This window comes from Neomonachus schauinslandi, chromosome 6 (assembly GCF_002201575.2).
Source record: "Neomonachus schauinslandi chromosome 6, ASM220157v2, whole genome shotgun sequence".
Classification (NCBI taxonomy): Eukaryota; Metazoa; Chordata; class Mammalia; order Carnivora; family Phocidae; genus Neomonachus; species Neomonachus schauinslandi.
Genome location: NC_058408.1, coordinates 143,657,334 through 143,678,951, shown reverse-complemented (window position 1 = coordinate 143,678,951; position 21,618 = coordinate 143,657,334).

Here is a 21,618-nt window from a genome sequence, read left to right as displayed (position 1 = left end):
CTCCGCGCCCAGGTCCGCGCCCTGCGCCCGCGGCCCCGGGAGGGGAGGGGAAGCCCGGGGAAGCCCCGCCGCCGCCGCGGCCGCCGCCGCCTCCCCTGCGCGCTCCCCGGCTCTCCCGCCAGTGGGGGGCCCCTGCGCTCGGCTCCCGGGGCAGCGCGCTCGCTGGGTCCCCGCCTGCGGCTGCTCTGCGGCTCCAGGCTCCGCTTCCTTCTCCCGCTCTCCGGCCTCGGGCTCCCGGCTCACGCCCGCACGTGGACAGGTGGCCGAGGCGCGCTGGGGGACTCTCGGGCCCAGGAAGGCCCCGGCACCCTCTGCTCCTGCTGAACAGAGCTCCCTCCCTCCGGCTTTTTGCTCTCCCTACCCCTTTCCGACCTGAAATTCCTTTTTTTTTTCCTAGGAAGTTCCCCTGAGAACACTCTCAGGCTTCGTTTTGCCCTCAGGAACTGCCAGCCAGGCTCCAGCGCCCTGGCACACAGACTAAGGGCAAAGGTGAGCCTGGCTCCTCGCTAAGCCACCAGCGCCAGGCAGCCCCCGGGATGGGGTTCCTCCGACCCCCACTCTCAGCATCTTCGGGCTGCTGCGCTGTGAAAATCAAAAAAGAGACTGGCACAATCCCTGCCCGCAGCAGGCCATCCGGGTCGCTCATCGCTGACACAGCATTCAGTCCTGAGCACCTGAGCTGGGGCTGCACGTTAGACCAGGAGCGTCATCCTTGGGGTTCAGAGTCAAAGGCCAGACCATCATCCCCGGCTGGTGGCCTGAGGGTCATGACCTCAAGGCAGAGCCCAGAGGGAATTTGGCTTTGTTTTCTCATCACCTGTCACGATTAGGTATATTTCCTTTAGCTTTACTAGTTTAAACCCGATGGACCTTCAAGATGCAAAGTTCACATTAACCATTTATTTGTCCCAGATCTCGTGAATTTTAGGAGAGAACCAGCCAGGATTTTGCGAGCCGGAGAAATGGATTAGAAGGTAGTCCCTGGGAATGAGGAGCTATATCTCAGTCTTGGACAAAAGGGGGAGTAGGTAGGAAGAAGACCTTCGGAGGAGGGTTCTCCCATTAGCAAAGGACAGACAGACCCTACTTCCAAGGAGACACATGACAGACCCAAGCAAGATACCTAAGCCCAGACATCTCAGGGTCTAGGGACAGAGAAGCAGGCAGAGGAAGAACAATCCTAGTTCTGTGTGGAAGGAACTTCATATAAAGACCCCAGGCAGGAACTGCGTCTGATTTGCCCATAGCTGTACACCCAATGCTTGGCACATTGTGCTTGTTGAGTCTTTGGTGAATAAATAAGTGAATGGACCGTATGCCTCATCTGGTGTGTGAGGTGTCAGGTGTTGGGTGAGTAGGAAGAACTTGGAGGGAGGAGGTGTGGTTCTGTCTCCTCTGTGTCTTGGGCCCTGCAACATCCTGGACACAACTGGACTCCCAGAGGTTGGCAAAGTGGTGCAGGAGATCCCCTAGTCAACCCAGTAAACTCTAATGACCCAGATCTGAGACTGGCAGATGGCCATATTCCAGGAAGAGATACTAACAAGAGCCCACGTTATTAAACATCACTCACCGATAAGCATCAACCAAGTGCAGCCGTGCAATGTTGTGTGCTAGGTGCTAGGATTCATAATCCATATCTTCCCTCAAGAAGATAGGCAGCCAGAGAGTCATGAAGAAATGCCAAGGAACTATGCAAAGCAGTATTAATAAGTCCAAAGAAGGGCTTCAGAAAACTGGATCACTCAGAGGTCAAAGGTTAAGAGTCCTTCCTTTGGTCTGGGATGGCCAGGGACCTAGCCTTTTAGAGGACAGTTGGTTCTTGTAAGCAGAGTAGGAAAACACAAAGGGAGGAGATCCTGGGTGAGGGCAAGAGTGTAGGTGCAGAAGGTTAGAAGGGGTTTGGAGGGCACAGTCGGTCCCTCTCCCTGGCCCACCAGAATCTGTCACCAAGATCACAGAATTAGAATCTTTGTGCCATGTTATGTTTCTCATTTGTGCTTGTATTAGAGATGCCTAGAGAAGGAGTCTGAAAGGGCAGGTGATCTTATTGCCGTAGTCATTAAGAAGCGACTTTGAAACATGTACATCTAAAGAGCTGCCCAGTTCAACCTCCCATCTGATGCCTGAATCTTTTCTATTGGTTCTTCTCATCTCTCTGCTCCATCTGCACTGTATTGGCTTCTGTCTCAGGTTCCTGGTAGTTGCAAGTTGGCTGCAAGAATCCCAGCTTTGCATGCTCTCAGGATCAAATCTGGTGGGAACGACCTTGACCTTGATCCCAGCGCTCCCAGCCAAAGTATCACTGAATGTCATTGGCACCGCCCCACATGAACCAATTACTGTAGCCAGGGAGTCGTGATGGATGGATTGTCTCAAGCCTGAATAACAGGCTTGATCCCTAAGCTGGGAGTGGAACCTAAGTGGAACCTAAGTCCCTGAGCTGAGAATGGAGAAAAGGTGGACCCACAAACAGGGACTGATACTTTGGAGCAGGGAAATTGTTTGGTGTGGAACAAATGAACAAAGGCCAGCATACCGCCTTGCATGCCAGACACAGGCAGATTGAAGACAGCTCACATGCCCCATGAGTTCCTGTCTAAGCCCAGATTCTTTCACCAGTGAATGAGTTATCCTGGGTGCGCCGGCCTTTGTCAATACAGATTTACAGGACTGCCTTTAAACAAAGCCGTGATGTCCCCCGAGGCTTGTCCTCTGTGGCCCGGTCTCTTCCTCCCCTCCTTCTTTACTCCTGTCCCCAACTCTGTCATCTGCCCGAAGGATCTCCTTTTTCATTTACCAAAGTTGGCTCTAGCCTTCTTCATTATATAAGCCTGGATCAGGATATATTGTGGGCTCTCCCTCGCAGAAGAATTTTAAGTTAAGGGAGGTCATTCTTGAAGGGCAGATAGGTTCTCTCCCCAGTGAAAGGGGACTGAAGATGACATTCTTGGTATCCCAAATCCCACAGAGCAGGCTGCCACTTCCATGGGTTTGGAGGTGGTTGGCTCCAGCAGCTGTACAGCTGTGGACACGTGCCAAATACTAGAGCTCTCCAGAAGTGCCATATTGCCACCCCAGCAGACAAATGAATTGACAAGGGAGCAAAGAAATGAAAGCAGGTTAGATAAAGCAATCCAGCCAAAGCACCCGGGTGCCCAGCTTAGCAGCGCCTGCTGGGTCTTCATAAGACTTCCATGGAATGTGATGTGTTCTCCAGGGAAGGAAACATGGATCAGAGCTTCTAGCAGTCTCAGAGACTGAAGCAGTCTTTAGAGTCTCACTGAATCATAAGAAATAACATAAACATGTCCATCCCTTGCCTAGACATAGTGAGTACCATAGCTGTCATGTGTGAGACTGATCTTTGAAAAATCACATCAGAGTGTAAACACTCAAATGACCACAGCTTCCCCCATCCCCAGTGTTTTTGTGGCCACACACATTTTCAAAGTGCCACTCTGGGGAAATCTCTCATATTTTGTATTGAGCTTATGAGCATGTCAAGAAAGTCCCCTTCATCCCTCCATAATCCTGCTTCTGCTCTTGGATCTTTTTTTAATCCCCAAACAGTATCGTGCAGTACAATGATCCCATATTGACCAGACTTTTAGCTATTTCCAAAAACCAAAGCCACCTTTGGAGAACACAACTTCGCAACAATTTCTTTTTTTTTTTTTAAAGATTTTATTTATTTATTTGACAGAGAGAGAGATAGCGAGAGCAGGAACACAAGCAGGGGGAGTGGGAGAGCGAGAAGCAGGCTTCCTGCTGAGCAGGGAGCCCGATGTGGGACTCGATCCCAGGACCCTGGGATCATGACCTGAGCCGAAGGCAGATGCTTAACGACTGAGCCACCCAGGCGCCCCGCAACAATTTCTTATAACCTCATTCCCCACAGTTACACTTTGTATCTCAATGACAGCTACCTAACTGCCCTAAGAGTGGGACATGGCACCAGCCAGCCAGCCCGGTGCCCTCAACTTCAGAGACCCACACATCCGGGCTTTCCACTGTGGTTGCCTGGTACAAACTTGAAGATGTGCCTACAACACCAAGGATCCAAGAGGAATTTCAGGAGAGGTCATCAAGTTCAACCTGGTCCATGAATGTCTTCCTTAATAGTTAATAAATATCTGTCTTCTTGAACACCTTTAGGGATGTGGAACTCACTCACCGCTCATTCCATTTCTGGAGAGATCTGGTGGTGGTGGTGTTGTTTGAGAAGAAACAGCCTATATCCATGGGTCCAAATTGTGCTTTATCGACCACATGGGGTGAATTTAATGTCTATTCCTCTCCGTTACAACAGCCCTTTAATTATTCTACAACTAGAAAGAGAGAGACGTGGAGATGGGGTGGGGTGAGGGAGGGAAGGAGAGACAGAGAGAGGCAGGGAGAGACAGAAAAAGAGAGAAGCTTTCTTTTCCAAACTAAATATTCTCAGTTCTTTCACCTTTTCAAGTCGTAATATTTATAAGACCTTTGAGGATATAGGGCTATAGATTCAACACTGAAGTGCATTAAGCCAAATTCTACCTAATGAAAGAAAACTCTCCTGCTTCCAGGAAAGATATAAGGCACACTGAAAATGATTTAACCCCTTCATGTCTTTAGACTACTTGTTATTCCGTCTAAGGAGAAAAATGTGTGAATTAATGACGTTTTCAGGGGAAAAAAATATTCCTTTGCTTCTTAGAAGGCTTTAAGTTAGGAACTTTCTTCCCTAGCAGGACTTCATCTATTATTTTCAAATTCATCACGTGAAAAGTCAGAATATCACTGCCTTTACCTCATCCAAAGAGAAATCTCTGTGTGGGAGCCACCAGCACGATTCTCATTGACATAGATGATGTGGCACAAATTGGGATCCTAGGATATTAGTACAAGAAAACAAATTGAAGATTAAGAAGCCTATGCACCCAGGGCACAGCTGGTTCTGCTCCCTTGCTTAGACCCCGGGAGTCAGGGACAGGGCCAGGGGCAGGACCAGAACTCCAGTCCGTCCTTCATAGACCTGTGCCCTTTTGATGACATCCGGCTGCATCTTGGTTGAAATCCTATTGTGGTTTTGATTTGTGTTTCTTTGATGGCGAGTGATGTTGAGCATCCCTTCATGCATGTTTGCACCATTCTGCCATCTTCTTTTGGGAAGGACCTGTGCATGTCTTTTGCCTATTTTTAAAATTGGGTTTTCACTTTTGGTTATTGATTTGAAGTAATTTTTAATATATTCTGAATACTAGTCCCCTGTTAGTTATGCCTGTTACAAATATATTCTCTCCATCTGCTCCTTAACTTTGCATTTTCTTAACAGTACCTTCAGCAAAGCACATACTAGTAATCTTGATGGAGCCTAATTTATCGATTTCTTCTTTTATGGTTGTTCCTTTTGTGTCTTAAGAAATCTCTGCCTACTCCACATCTGTGAAGATTTTCTCCTATGTTCTCTTCTAGAAGCTTTGTAATATTAGCTTTTATATTTAGGTCTATATTCTATCTCAAATTAATTTTTGCACGTGTCATGAAGTAGGGGCTGAGGTTCTTTTTTCCCCTTAGGATGTCCAGTTCTCTTTTCCAAACTCCTGCCTCGTTTGTAAAGAACACAACAAATCTTTGCACAATGAATTGCCTTGGCAGCTTTGTCAAGAACTGAGGATTTGCATGGGCTCCCCTTGATTCTTTTCATTTCCTCCACCCATCTCTTTGGAGTCCTGCTCTGTGCTAGCCAAGCCCAAGGGATGTGTACTAATGTTCATAGCAGAACATTTCATTATAACCAAACACTGAGAACAACCCACATGCTCATTAGCAGAATGGATAAATCATGGTGTGTTCATGCAATGGAATACTCACCATTCAATAATAAAAATGAAGGAGCTACTGATACATGCAAATACAGGAATAAGTCTCAAAGGCATAATTTTGAGCAAAAGAAACCAGACATAAAAGAGAGCATGCCATATGATTCCATTTACAGGCGCTTCTAGAACAGGCAAAACTGGGCTCTGGCAATAGAAGCAAACTGGTGGTTACCTCTAGGTGGAGACAAGAAAGTGGCACAAGGGAACTTTTGAAGGTATTATACTTAACTGAGATGCTAGATACACGGGTGTATACATTCGTCAGCATCCATCCAACTGTACACTTTAAATCTGTCTATATATTTAATTGTGTGCACGTTACAGCTCAGTTTTTTTTTTTTTTAAAGAGGAAGAATAAAAGAAAACCAGTAGTTCAGAAGATGTGGAGAAAATTCTCAGTGGGATCCCTCAAGCAAACCGTGCCAACTCCTTAATTCATCCAAGTATTCTGCCTGCCACAGGGTCAGATGCACTCAGCAAAACCCGCCCATGGTTCTCTTGAAGACCCAAACTGAACTGTTGCTTCTAGGAAATATTTGGAAGCGCTCCAATGCTCCTTACAAGTTGGCGCTCAGATCATAGTAAAAGTTGTTGCCCCCACCGCTGATCGGATAGGACCGGTGAGCTCAGCACTTCCTGGCCATTCTTTTGGGGAAAACTCTTCATTTGTTTTCAGGATCTTAGCCCCCATAGCCAGAAATCTTCCTCCTGGTATCTTGACGCGCTGACCACCTTTCTACCTTCCGAGGAAGGCATGGACAGCTCCACCCCGTGTCACCTACATCTTGTGTCAAGGGAAACCAGCCTATTCACCCTGTCGGACCTTCTCCCTCAACACCACCTCTGCCTTGTGAGTGCTACAAAAATATGCACGCATGGAAAGAAAAATGTTCTCCTTTATGAACCAGGTGCTCCAGGTCATAACTGCTCTCCTGGGAATGGAGTCAGCTGTCGGGCCTGTTCAACAAAGGCCAGGGCAGGAGGTGTCTGCAGAGAATACCCGGGGAGGTAGGTATGCAGGGCCTCTGACCCTTATCAACCCTTGCTGAAGGCTGTCATTTCACGTTCCGTGCTTCATTCATGCAGCAATGAAGGTTTTCCTCTTCAAAGATCCCCTTTTGGGGACGCCTGGGTGGCTCAGTTTGTTAAGCGACTGCCTTTGGCTCAGGTCATGATCTCAGGGTCCTGGGATCAAGTCCCATGTTGGGCTTCCTGCTCAGTGGGGACCCTGCTTCTCCCTCTCTCTCTACCCTTTCCCCCTGCTTGTGCTCTCTCTCTCTCATGCTTTTTCTCTCTCTCAAATAAATAAAATCTTAAAAAAACAAAACAAAGATCCCATTTTGAAGAGCAAATTCTCCCAAGTGAACTCACACCTCAGGCTGTTTGTGAACAAAGATGTCTTCTTTTCCGTATCAGTCGGTTATTTAGAGCACCCTACCCTGGCCCTCGCATTGACTCCTTTGACCCTCAGCACAAGTTCATGTTGAAGAGAATGTTTGGTTTCGTTGTTGTTATTGTTATAGCCACCTTTTTTTTTTTTTTTTTTTGTGGAAGATGAAACTCAGGCAGTTGCATGACCCACCCAGACCACTAAGATGGTGAGGCACGGAGTAGAAGCGAAGGGCAAGCCTTCCCACAAGAGGTCAGTGCCCTTCCTGGCACGACATGCCCCTGGCCCGCACTCTCCAGTGGGGATTGACTGACTGCTAGGAGAGTGGACCTGAAACCCAGGACCAGTGCCTGGGGAAGGGAGGAAGGGTGTGTGGGACGGGGGATTGGGGCATGAGTAGCAGGGGCTGATGACAGGAAGGAAGGGGCAACCAAGTCCACGTTCACCTGCCCCGCAGGTTGGCATATCTGTTCTCCAAGAACTTTGCATATGCCAGGTCCTCAGAACATCCTTGTAGCTGAAGCTTCTTCAAGTCTTCCAGGCCAGCAGGTGAATCAATTATGATTTCTCTAGTAGTGATTGATAGAAAACCCCACTCAAGTTGACCCAGACGATAACATCCAGAGGGAAACTCTGGGATCAGGCTCAGCTTGATCAGGAACTCAAACAATGTATGAAGCCTCAGTGTCTCTGGCGCTATCACTTACGGCTACTTTTCTATTCTCTCCATCCTCAGATTCTTCTTTTCCTCTGTGGCAAGTTGACTCTGGTAGCTCCAGCTTACAGCCTCTCAGCTTCAAGTTCAGCAGAGATAAAAGAGAAAGTGTGTGTGTGTGTGTGTGTGTGTGTGTGTGTGTGTCTCAATAGCTCCTGCAAAAATCCTGACATTTGCTCTGATGAGACCAGTGTGGGTCACATGACCATTGTGGCTGAAGATTTGGGGTGTAATTATGCTGACTGGGATAACTCTGGGTCATAGACCCGTCTCTCAAACCAAAGGATGGAGAGAAGAAAAGGAGTAAAGCCTTAAGCTAAAAAGTCCATTACTCTGGATGAACAGATATTGAGAAGGCAAATTTCAAGTGCCCACCACACAAGATGCCACCACATAGATCTCACTGGAAGATAATCACCATTAGCACAGGACTGTTTTTCCATTTCCTGCAATGTCCCCTTGAAAAATACCTGGCACAGAGTAGCTACTCCATAAATATTAGTATTTGTCATATGGAGTGACATAAAAGTGAATGAAGCTTCAAGCATTGGGGGAATCTGCTAACTATGGTATTACATGCTATTGTCTTGCTCATCTCTTCCTTCAGCCAACCCAGATTTCAGGGAAGAGTTGGGTCCACAGCTACAGCCAACAGCCCACCTGTCTCACCTGTCTGAACGTCCATTTGCCCCTTGAGCTTAAAGGAGACAGCACAGTATTTTCTGTCAGGGTACAGGTGACATTGATGAGTTTCATAAGGGTATATATGTATCCTTCGTATGTATGTATATATGAAGACCGCATTTTGGAACCCAGCTTCTAAAAAAGTCTTTCCACTCTTTATTCTCCTTCAAAGAGATTAAGGAGAGTCTACTGCAGGGGGACAATGTGTTTAGAACAGCAGTGGATGGACAGACTTATACCTCGCCACGGTGGTCCCAAACAGCACAGGGATTTCCAGAGCTATGGCCCTGTATCTGTACAGTCTTTTCATATATAAAACATAAAACTACCTCCTTCCTGAGAATAAAGTCTGCCTTATCTGACTTTCTGCCAACTTCTCCAGCTGTGACTCCCAAAGCTAGAAAGTTCCCTAATCGTGATATATGTGTAATGCTGGGATTGTAGTGGGTACACGAAACTCCCATAAATTATTTGTAAACTTTGGGGTATGTGTTTCTTTTTCTATGAGGTTATATCATTTTTAGCTGACTCTCAGAAAGCTGGCCTCTCGCCATCACAGGGGACCCTGAGAATGAAGCTAACACGGAGGAAAGCAGAGGTAAGATTTGGAAGAATCAGGTACCACTGCCATCATATGAGGCCTCGAGACAAGCTCTGACTAACACTGTTAACAACACTTGGGCTTCCCAGTTATATGAGCCATCACCTTCCTGGTTTTGTTTATGACAGCTTTATTAGGATTTTTTTTTTTTCTGTCATTGAGACATGATTGAATCTTTCTATCTATTACATCAATCACAGGGTGTTTGTCAAATATCTGCCATGTGCCAAGGACCACAGAGGGATATGTGGGGGACACAGATGGGATAGAGGCCACAAGGATTCCATTAGGAAAGCAAGATCAACACCCACAAAGCAAGAAGCTAATGACTGAGTGCTACATTAAATGGTACACGTTGGGAAAATAGTTAAAAGTGGCTATTCTAGGGGTGCCTGTGTGGCTCAGTCGGTTAAGTGGCTGCCTTCGGCTCAGGTCATGATCCCGGGGTCCTGGGATCGAGCCCCGTGTCGGGTTCCCTGCTCAGCGGGGAGCCTGCTTCTCCCTCTCCCACTCCCCCTGCTTGTGTTCCCTCTCTCGCTGTCTCTCTCTCTGTCAAATAAATAAATAAAATCTTAAAAAAAAAAAAAAGTGGCTATTCTGTCCATCCATGAGTCATAGAATAAAATCCCACTCCAGAGTGACTCCATCCCTCCTTGGCCTCTAGTGATCACGTGCGTGACCAGGAATGGTCAGTTCAGGAAAGTAGGAAAGAGTGATGTCACCAGCCCAAAGCTGGTCCCTTTCCATTTTACCTGAACTTCATCTCCTTATTCAATTCACAGGTCTGTTTTATAACTTTCCAGGACACAAGATGTTCTGACACTTGAGTAATAAGTGATATTCACAAGATGTTTTCCCCTTCTCCATGCAAAGGATGCTAATGAAAATGGGTGCCATATCTCCCCTCCTCCCAACCTTTGTCCAAGTAGGAAGGTGACAGCCCTCCCTCCCTGCCAAGTTCCTCATCATTAGATCTAAACACTGACAACATCTTTAATCTACACAGGAAAAAGCAATGTGGAGAGGCCCACAGCCCAGAAGACTTTCTTTGGTTTTGTCCTGGCAAGCGGCAACAGGTCTATGATAGGCCAAGGTCCCAGCTGTCTCACCAGGTAGGGCAGCCAGGTATCTCTGTAATCACTAAGAGTCATCTCCAAAGCAGGGCCCTTGGGGACGGGGTGGCCACAGGGGGTTGGCCTGCACCAGCGAGAACTGGACTGGTGTTTTTAATGCAAACACTCACAGTTTCAAAGAATTATTGGCAATAGATCAAAATTGGGAGACGGTGGACCTCTGTGGGAGACAGATGCTGTAGATTCTACACATTGAATGGCTTGTTTAAAAAAAAAAAAAACAAACGGAAACATGATTGTACATGATTCTTCACCAGTTTTTACCAAGTCCTACCAGCATGATGTAGACAAAAAGACATGCTGTTCCCAGAGGAGAAAGTCCCTCATTTTCAGCCTTTTCTCATTTGTGCCATTAGGAGCAGTTGATAAATTCACAGAGGGAAGGAGAAAGAGCACACGCTTTGCAATTAGGCCCATCAGGGGTGTGGTTTTGATGAAGCCTTGGAATGAGACAGACCTGGGTTTGAACCTCTCAGCTCTGTCCCTCCTTCACTGTGTGACCTTGGGCAAGTGACCTAACCTCTCTGTGCTTCGGTCTTTATAAAACGGTGGTGGTTATTAGAGCCGCCTCGCGGAGCCTTTGGGGCACTGGGCGAGACGAAGCACGTAGGCGCTGGGTGCCGCGCGTGGCTCGTGGCCAGTGCTGGGAAAACGGGGCGGCAGGTTTTGCAGATGCAAGGAGGGAGGGCCTGCCATTTCTGCAGGCCGCGTGCCAGAATGTGGTGCTTTCAAACCTGGCTCCGCTGCAGGGCTGTAGTCAAATGGGTGTTGTTTTAAAATATGTTTTAACCACTTCAAAAGCTGTAATAAAAAAGAACATACACCTGCCTGCGTGGCATGCTACATCTTAACACATCCGGGGCGCCTGGGTGGCTCAGTGGATTAAGCCGTCTGCCTTTGGCTGGGGTCGTGATCTTGGGGTCCTGGGATTGAGTCCAACACCGTCGGGCTCCCTGCTCAGTGGGGAACCTGCATCTCCCTCTCCCTCTGCCCCTCCACCCTGCTTGTGCTCTCTCCCACGCACGTTCTCTGACTCGCTCTCAAATAAAGAAATAAAATCTTTAAAAAATAATAAAATAAATCTTAACACATCCAAGAAAGCCAGCGTGTGAACTGGTGCAGCCACATAAGCTCATTTTCGTGCAAACTTTGGAGAAAACCCTGTCTTCCATCTGACCTTGGGGGGAAGGTGGCATGATTAGGAGTGCTGCACTCTGCGCTGGTCATTTGACACATTCTGGGCTCTGCACATTCCTTTGCACCAGACGCACAAACACGGACACCACCGTCTGCCCAGTGCATGTCCTTGTCACTTTGCAGCAGTCAGCTGGGCAGCGACAGGTGAATGCACAGGCATTCACACCATGCAAATTGGACAAACGTCCCATCGAGGTAACCCCGGATGCCAGAGCTAGGTTTCTCATTTTCCAGAAGGTTCCACTGCTTCTTGCTTGACTAAGACTCCTGGAATGCAAGTGGTGCTGGTTCGACCTCAGGAGCTTCCCCGCTGAAACTGGCCCCCCTCCTTGGAGGGCAGGGCGATCAGGAAGGAAGAGGCAGGCCACTCCAGGTGGAAAGGCGGCACGTTTCAGAAGCAAAGGAACTTACATACGAGGCATGTCTCAGAAGCTGGGAGATGAGTAGACTTCCAGACCTGCCTGCCAGAATCTTAAAAGTTTATATAGAGGCCCGAACTGGGCTCAGTCACATGTGCTGTTTTTCTCCAGGCTGTGTTCTTGAAAATGGATCCCACTGCGAGGACAGCAGGCAGAACACGCATTCCAACAACAGGAGAGGGGGTGAGGAGTCTTCTCGATGTCCTGCTCTCGGGTGAACCGGAGGTCACGTCCTCTCAATGACCTTCCCCAGCAAGTGGTTATTAGATCTTGTTAATGACCCAGTTCTGAAAACAAGTACTACCCATCTCTCGTGCTTCTGGAAGTTTAACTGAAGAATATATACTGTGATTGCACGGTGATATCTTAAAGATTTTACTTATTTGAGAAAGAGAGAGAGCGTGAGCAGTGGGGTGGGGGGTGGAAGGAGCAGAGGCAGAGGGAGAAGCAGGCTTCCCGCTGAGCAGGGAGCCCGATTCGGGGCTCGATCCCAGGACCCTGAGAGCAAGACCTGAGCCTAAATCAAGAGTTAGATGCTTTACCTACTGAGCCACCCAGGCGCCCCGTGCAGTGAGATCTTAAAAATCCCTTGTTAGCATTTGTAACTATGTACCTGTGTGAAAAGAGAATTTTGTCTATCTGTGCAATCCAAGCAACACACAGCGTGAGTGGGATGCTGAGGGGAAAACAAGATGCTGATCTCCCAGCCGTAACAATAGTTAGTTTGGGTTCCTCTAGAAGCCCACCCCGGGACAAGGGTGTGAGTGCTTGTAGCATATCTAGGAAGTGATCTCAGGAAGCCCCGTGGGAAAGTGAGTACATGGGTCAGAATAGGGAGGATGGCCAATGCAAGGTCGTCATCAGGAAGGTGACACTGTGGGCAGTCCCACTGGGGAACTGGAGCAGAGCGTGTCTCAGAGTCGCCCCCGATCCTCGACCCAGGAGCCAGGGTTCTACCATCTATCAGTAGGTGTCACCCCTGGGACACCAAGAGGGTACTTCTGGGCACTTCTGGCCTTTTCTGAGCTCTAGCCAAGCAGGCGACAATGACCAGAGAGACGTGAGCACCCAGTTGCAGGTGTTTGCAGCTGGAAGCTGGGAGACCGTTATATATATAAGAGATAGTGAGTACGGGTGTTGGGGGGGAGGGGCGCTGGGACAGTACCTGCTACTCTCCCCCTCCACAAATTTTAATAACGGTTCCAGGTGCCAGACACCTTGCCCACAACACCTCACGTGATCCTCACGCCAACCTCATCCCTGTTTTACAGATGAGAAGACTGAGGCATAGAGAGATTGAATGACTAGCCCCGTGAGGCCATCCAATACACCGTAGACCCAGCCCTCAAACCAGAGCTGTCACTTCAAAATCTCTGTCCTTATCGCTCTGCCAGATGTCAGTCTTATTCATTCTCATGTACGATGTTAACTAGCTGGTTACCCTGTTTTCCATCCCATGGCAGATGAGACACAGAAAAAGCCACAGAGACGCGGCAGCCACGTGTCAGCGCTCAGACATGGCAGGGGCAGCTTTGCTGTGGCCCCACTCGGCCTCCTAACGGAGGCCCCACTAAAGTAATCACATCAAGCTTTAAAAGCTCCTCTTTTCGAAGGAACATAGGCATGTAATGTGGTTTCTGAAAGACTTCCAACAAGCATCCTGAGCAATGTCCAAGTTCATGCTCTGGAAGAGTCTATTTCCATGATCTGGATTATCCAGGCCCTGGCAGAGCTGGGGAAATGAGGCGTTACGGTTGCTCATAATGGAAGCTCTGACCCAGCTGGATGAACTCAGAACCCAAGAAGAGAAACGGCTGAAGGGCCGAGGGCATCGTTTTGGGGGGAAGGCTGTTTGGCCTCTCGGATTAGCAAAGCCACAGGCCAGCCGGAGGGCAGCAGGGACAGGCCTGCAGCATCTGCGCTGGAGGGGCTGAGGCCAGTTTTAGGGAGAGGCTATGAGACCAGATTGAATCAAGAGGGGAGCAGCGTGAAGAGAAGACACCTCCTTTTATCTTCAAAGCCATTTTCAAAACCTGAATTCGAAAAGAGCCCAGGCTCTCGGGAAGTGCTGCCTAGGGGGGCTTTTGTCGGCCAGTTTAAAGGGGGGAATGAGGCCGAGGCACCCTGAAGGGGCCAAAACCAGAAGGAAAATCATCCTTTAAAGCAGGTGCTCTGGTCTGACCACCCACCACTGCTCTGGAGAGTTCTACAACTTTGAAAACCTTCCCTTCAAACAGAATAGGTTGATGACCATTCCCTTCCATCACAGCCTTGGAAACGGGAGGCATAGAACACTATGATTCTCATCTGATTTCTTGCTCCTACAGATTCATTAGCAGGTGGGAGGGGAGAATCCCTGCAAGTTGCTCAGAAATAAGCCCTGCCCTGTGATGCAGGTCACTGCTACCTGGTGACTCTCATATCTACGACAGAATAAATCTGACAGACAGTTAGCAAGCAGAATCTGCCTCCCACTTGCACGTCAAATAAAACTCACCAGAAATTCCCTTCCACCCCACCACGGCTTAGCGGACTGCGATTACACACTGTGAACAAAGCAAAGGCAACACACACACACAGGACGTACGTGTGCATTGCATGAGAATGCAAATGTATGCAAATGAGAATTAGAATTGCATACATTGCATGAGCGACATACAACGCAGAAGACTGAAGCTGACAAGAATATTGTTGTCTCTGTCCCCATTATTATTACTTTCTGTGGCTTCAAATCATGTGATGGAATTTTTAGATCTCATTCAGTTGGGGAAAAAACACCACTGACAGGATTTGCTAAGTGCCTCCTTGTGGGGGAAAAGGTGAGAACTTCTAGCCTGAAGGGTTTCATAAGAAAAGTTGGCCCCAAGAGAAATTATGAAGAGCTTGGCCCATGAAGAGTTTAGCCACATGCTCAGCCCATCTGCTGATGAGTGTCTCTCGAGCAACGGACAGTCCCTTGCTAGCTCTGGAATATCAGACCAGACTCAGCAGAGGAAGGTGGGAAAGGGTCATTGTTTTTTATTATTAAAATCCCCTGCTGGATGGGAATAGCCCTGTGCTTAACTCATTGAAACTACACTGTGTGTAATCATTGTTTCAAGTAACATCTTCTTTCATTAAGATAGAAGTGTCTATAAACTTAAGTGTCAAAGCATATGGAAATTGCTGTATGCTCAACTCATTGAAACGACACTGGGTATGATCCACCTTTCAAGTAAAATCTTCTTTCATTAAAATGTGTGTTTGTAAACATATGTGTTGAAGGATAAGGGATAGCCCTGTGCTTAACTCATTAAAACTATAGTAAGTATAAAAAATAAAAATAAAAAAATAAAATCCGCTGCTGGAGGACTGGTAGACCCATGTTCGGAGCAGTGGTATTCATAATAGCCAAATTGTGAAAGGAACCAAGTGTCCACCCAGGGATGAATGGGTAGGCAAAATGCGGTGTATCCACACTATGGGATATTATTCAGCCTTAAAAAGAAGGAAATACACACACTACGACATGGATGAAGCTGGAGGACATGAAGCTAACTGAAATAAGCCAACACAAATGGACAAGTATTATGTGACCACTCAAATGAGGTCCCTACACTAGTCAAATTGGTGGCGTCAGAAAGTAGAATGGTGGCTGCCGGGGACTGGGGAGGGGAGAAAGGGAAGTTAGTGTTTAATGGTCATAGAGTTTCAATTTGGGGAGATGAAAAGGTTCTGGAGTAGATGCTGTGATGATTGGACAACAGTGTGAATGTACTTAATGCCGCAAAACTGTGCACGTAAAAAGAATCTAAGTAGTAAATTTTGTGTTATTTATATTTACCACAACAAAAAAAATCCCCTGTGGAACAATTTAATGTCTTTACATCAACCCAAGAACCAAGCACAGCAATGATTCCCAGCATCCCCCAAAACTCATCTTGTTTACCATTCTAATTATCATTTGCATACATTTGCATTCTCATTTGCATGTGCACCTCCTCTTTCCTGTGGCTGACAGGTGGTCTTCCTTGGCAACTGACTTTTTCTAAGTTGGAAGCACCAATGGAGCAGACTTTCCACTGGATATAAGAAGTTAGGGGGAAAAATTAAAACAAAAATGGTTATAATATTGGAACACTCTCAGCTTCTCATTTTAAAAATTTGGCATAAAAACTCATATTGGGTTGAACTTTTTAATATAGAATAATAAAAGCTCTGATTTTTTTTTAGTTAAAGGTTTTAGGCACACACAACTTTCTGTTAACAACCAAAGAGCAATTTATGTAATTTCTCATGATACACAAGAAGTTGAAAAGGTCAGAGAAAGGGACAATGTTTCGAAGTTCTCTACATGTTATAAATTCATCATTTGTCTTAATGCCATCACCCATATCTATCTGTGGCATTTTTTCACTTTCTTCCTTTCAAACGGGACTTTTGTACCAGCAAAAAATTACACAAAAGATCCTAAAAAAATAAAAGCAAAGGAGTATCTCCCTTTAAAGAGACAGAAGCAAGATTTTCAAAAGTGTGCTCCATGAAGTATCTATATCGGAATCTCTAATGTACTTATTAAAAATGCAAATGCCCTACTGAATCAGAATTTCCGGAAATGCTGGCCCTGGATCTGCTTTTTATTAAATAAGCCCCCCGGGTAACTAAGCGAAGGCCTGACTGAGGCAAGATGATGGATAAGACAAAGTTTGGTTTTGGTCCATAAGTTCTCATGTCAAAAGACTGTCTAAGTGAGGAGCAAACATGCCCCAACTCCCCACTTCCAGTGCTCTGAGAGGCTCCCACTGGCTTTGAGGGGGACAGCGGATCACTGCTCCCTCAGGACTTTTAGTTAATGAGGACAAAAAAAATAATGGCCAACCTAGCACTAGAGTTTCAGTTTGGGGAGAGGAAAAGGTTCTGGAGTGGATGCTGCGGCCAACTGCCCTCCTTCAGCATCTCTGGCCTCGCTTCTCTGGGGGTTGCCCTGACCAAAGCTGCCGCCAGTTCACACCCTGTTCAACCAGCGTCCCCATTCCAGGTCCACTGGCATGTCTGGACTAGGGTGGGCAAATGGATCTTCATCTTGAGTGCTAAATATCAAGCACTGTTTGTGGATACCTTGAAGGCTGTGGCCAGGAGAAAGTGGAGTCAGGGACCAGCCTCATGGATTTGCAATGTCTGACACGGGCTGAGAGGGACAGGTCAGCTTCAGGTTTCCAGTACCCCATCTCTGCTGTTGAATTGCTTTAAGACAATGCTTTTCATGCCTCTGTGAATTATTTGCTGATTTATGTAATTACAAGTACTTATATAGCACTTCTGTGGTCAAGACAATCTTCTAAGTGCTTTATAAATATTAACTCATTTCATCCTTATAACAACACCGAAGCTGAGACTATTTTTATCCTCATTTAAAACCGAAGCAACTGAAGCACAGAAAGGTTCAGAACTTTGCCCACAGTCACACAGCTGATAAATGGCAGCTCCAATTCAAGCCAAGGCAGTCTGTCCTCATAATTGGCGCCAAGCTATTTAAATAGGGTATAGATGAGTTAATGGCAAAATAAAGTACATCAATAGAAACAGTGTATTAAATTCTGGTTACTGCTGCATGTCCTCAGGCTTACTCTCTCTTTGTTGCAGGAGGAGATTAAGGAGCAGTTCTGGGAAGTGTTAAAGAAAATAGTACAGAACCGAAGCTTCCTCACTGATATCAGCAGAACTGAAAGAGATTTGTAAAATGAGTAGCTTCCTTACTTCGTGGATCAATGTTACTTAATGCCACAAAAGGAGCATTTAGGGCTCCTGTTAGGAAACAACCTATTGACAAATTTTTGCTTTGTGCTTAGCACACATAGGCAAGAGTAGTAAAGGGCAGGTTTGTTTGTTTTGTTTTGTTTTTCTCACGGTTTAAACTTCTTCTTGATAATCATGTGTGCCTTTAATTCACTGAAAAGACCTAACTTTTTTTGTGCAAAAAGACATCTCAGCTCTAGTCACATGATTGGGAAATCTCTACAAGTTGGGTCCAAACTGACAAAATGCTTATAGTTGAATATTTCCAGTCAACACACAATCATGGGTTGATATTGCTCTAGGACAATGGTTCTCAACATGTGGTCTCTGGGCTAACAGGTGCAGCATCACCTGAGGACATGTGAGAAATGCACATTTTCTGGCCCACCCCAGATCTACTGAATCTAAAACTGTGGACTAAGGCCCAGCGTTCTGTGTTTTATTTATTTATTTATTTATTAAGATTTTGTTTATTTATTTGACAGAGAGATACAGCAAGAGAGGGAACACAAGCAGGGGGAGCGGGAGAGGGAGAAGCAGGCTTCCCGCTGAGCAGGGAGCCCGATGAGGGGCTTGATCCCAGGACCCTGGGATCATGACCTGAGCTGAAGGCAGAAGCTTAACCGACTGAGCCACCCAGGCACCCTGCGTTCTGTGTTTTAACAAGGACTCCAAATTTGAGAAAACCGGACTAGAAAGAATAGCCAAATACAGTACACACCACAGTAAAAACTGTATGTCCACTCCTTGCCATCAGTTAGACTTCTAAGAGCCTACCTGGGATCGAATCCTGGCTCTGCAATTTACTGCCTATGGGAACTTGGGCAAATCATTGAACCTCTTGAAATCTGTTTCCACATCTGCAAAATGAGAATACTAAGACTAATCTCTAGGGTGTTACCTAGACTAAATGGGGAGAGTACACTTAGAACGCTGACGATGCTTAGACCAGGACAAATGTTCAAGGTATGTCTATGCTGGTGTTATTACTGCCATTGTCTTTATGGGTATAGTAGCGTTTGATAAGCAATATTTTAAAAGGATTGTGTCCTGGGTAGGAATTCTGACAAAAAGAGGTATTCCAACTGTGCAAGTCAGAGGGTATCCAGGCAAAGGTTGTAGACCAAGCCCATCTTGTTCAAAATATGTGACCGGCTGCCCAAACCCATCCACTCATGGCCTTACTCTCATCCTAGAGCACCCACATCCCTGGCTTTGAAGATCCCTAGAATGTAGAGATGACCCTTTCAATAGATAATTCCAGCCAGATCCTTCTCCAGCCAAGGAAATCTTTGAAGAGAGTGAATGGGGGAGCCCATGAGGGTAGCATGAAGAACAGTTTGGACAGGGACAGGGATGAGGAAGGAGGATGGGACCATTCCCAGACAGATCCCAGCTCTCCCTCCACCCCACGGCTCCCCAAACTCCTCACCTTTGCCCTTCCAGAGCCACCTTGATCTCTCCTTTACAGGAGAGTAGATGTGCTACTCTCCTGTACCTGGCCACACACCTTTCCCTTATATCCTCCCATGCAGGCTGGAATTTTCCAGCCAAAACTGTACGAAAACCAAAGGAGAGAGAAGGTGGGAGAAAAAGGAAAATAAGCATGATCGAATCTGAGAAAAACTACAAACCCCAGAACACCAGCTCAATAAGCTCAGCAAGTACCTGCTGATTGGCTTCTTTCCATTAAAATGGAATCACAGGGATGCCTAAAGACAGATGTCATTGACTGAAGGGAGCCAAGTTGATGGGCAGGGTCTTTTTCTATGTCACCTGAATTTCTGACCCAAACCACCATCTCTTCGTTTTTCTTTCACTGGCTGCTTTGGGCAAGTCAACCGGTGGCAAGTAAAGTCGGGACAGTTTGCATAGAGGTGACTTGAACCACATCTGAAGGACGAGAAAGATACATCAGATAAAGGACAATCATAATCAACCACAGCTGAGTACTTTGTGCCAGGAACTATGCTGAACACATTACACCCATCACCTCCCTTAATCCTCACAACAAACTGACAAGGCAATGTTAATAATAATAGTTATTGTTATCGAGCACTCCCCATTTGCTAAGCACTGTCCTAGGCCCTTTACAGGTCTTCATGAATTTAATTCTTATTATAACGGAGGAGCTACTCAGTATTATGCCCATATTTCAGATGAGGAATTTGAGGCACAAAGAAATTAAGCATTGGGCCCAATACCACACAGAAGTAAATGCAGAGGATGGAGTTGAATCCTGGGTCTCTGACTTGAAAATCTACCCTCCCAAGCACTATGTTTCCAAGAAGAGGGAGCATGTAGGCTTGAAGACGAACAGCTATCCAGGGAGAGCCAGAGAACAGGTGTTGGCTGGAAGTTTCATTAAGTGCTAGGAAAGTGTTGTGGTTTTTGGGTCAGGAAATGATTTGCATGAGACAAAAAAGGGCTAGAACCTGAGGCCTGAAGCAGGTGCTGAAAAAGAAATCTCTGTCTCAGATGAGAAAAAAGAACTGAGAAGTGAAGAAAATGAGCTGCCCTATCCACAGCTACATCAAGAGTCCTGGGTGCAAAGAACGGAAACCAAAGTTAGCTAACCTAATAATCAATTATTTGGATGGATTTTATCACATTGACAGAGAAGATAAAGAACCAGACTCAAAAAAAAAAAAAAAAGGGCAAGAACAAGTGAGACCCAAGCAACAGAAAATACACTGTCACATCCAAAGGATGGTCTGGCTAATCACTGTCCTTGGACCCTCAACTGCAGCCTGTCCCTGACTCAGCTACCTTTGACTGAGAGTTACCTCAAAGTGTCCCTTCATCAGTGTGTCACAACTTCAGGTGAGGGCATCAGATTGGCTGAGTCTAGACAAGGGACAAGCCCTCTTTCAACTTCTAGAATCTCTGGCAGAATCTTTTCTGCCCCCAAGATTCACACAATGTTCTCCCTTCCCCTCTCAATTCCACAACATCCACAACAGCTGCTGAAGCCCACTTGAACAAGTACACCACTGTACCTGATCGACAGATGTCCTGAAGACCAGATAGCCTGGATGCTGAAGAATGAAAACAGCTAGCAAGGTGTACAAGGGAGAGGGGAACCAACAAGCCTCTTTCATGAGATAGTTTAGCTTTAAAGACATCTACTCTTGAATCATCAGGGAAATTCAAATCAAAACCACAAGAAGCAATCCCCTTACATCTGTCAGAATGGCTATTATCAAAAAGACAAGAAATAACACATGTTGGCAAGGATGTGAAGAAAAGGGAACCCTCATGCACTGTTGATGGGGATGCAAATTGGTGCAACCAATGGAGGTTCCTCAAAATATTAAAATTGGAAATATCATACAATCCAGTAATTCTACTCCTGGGTATTTACCCAAAGAAAACAAAAGCACTCGTTAAAAAAGATATATTCACCCCTATGTCTATTGCAGCATTATTTACAATAGCCAAGATATGGAAGCAACCTAAGTGCCTATCGATAGATGAATGGATAAAGAAGAGGTGGCATATATGCAAGGGAATGTGACTCAGCCATAAAAAGGAATGAGATCTTACCATTTGCGACAACATGGATAGACCTAGAGGGTACCATGCTAAGTGAAATAAGTCAGACAGAGAAAGACAAACACTGCAGGATTTCACTTATATGTGGAATCTAAACAATAAGCCAACAAGCCAACAAAAAACAGAAACAGACCTATAAATATAGAGAATAAACCGGTAGTTGCCAGAGAGGAGGGGGGTGGGAGGATGGGCCAAATGGGCAAAGGTGGATGGGAGGCACAGATTTCCAGTTATGGAACAAATAAGTCACAGAGACAAAAGGTACAACATAGTGAATATTGTCAC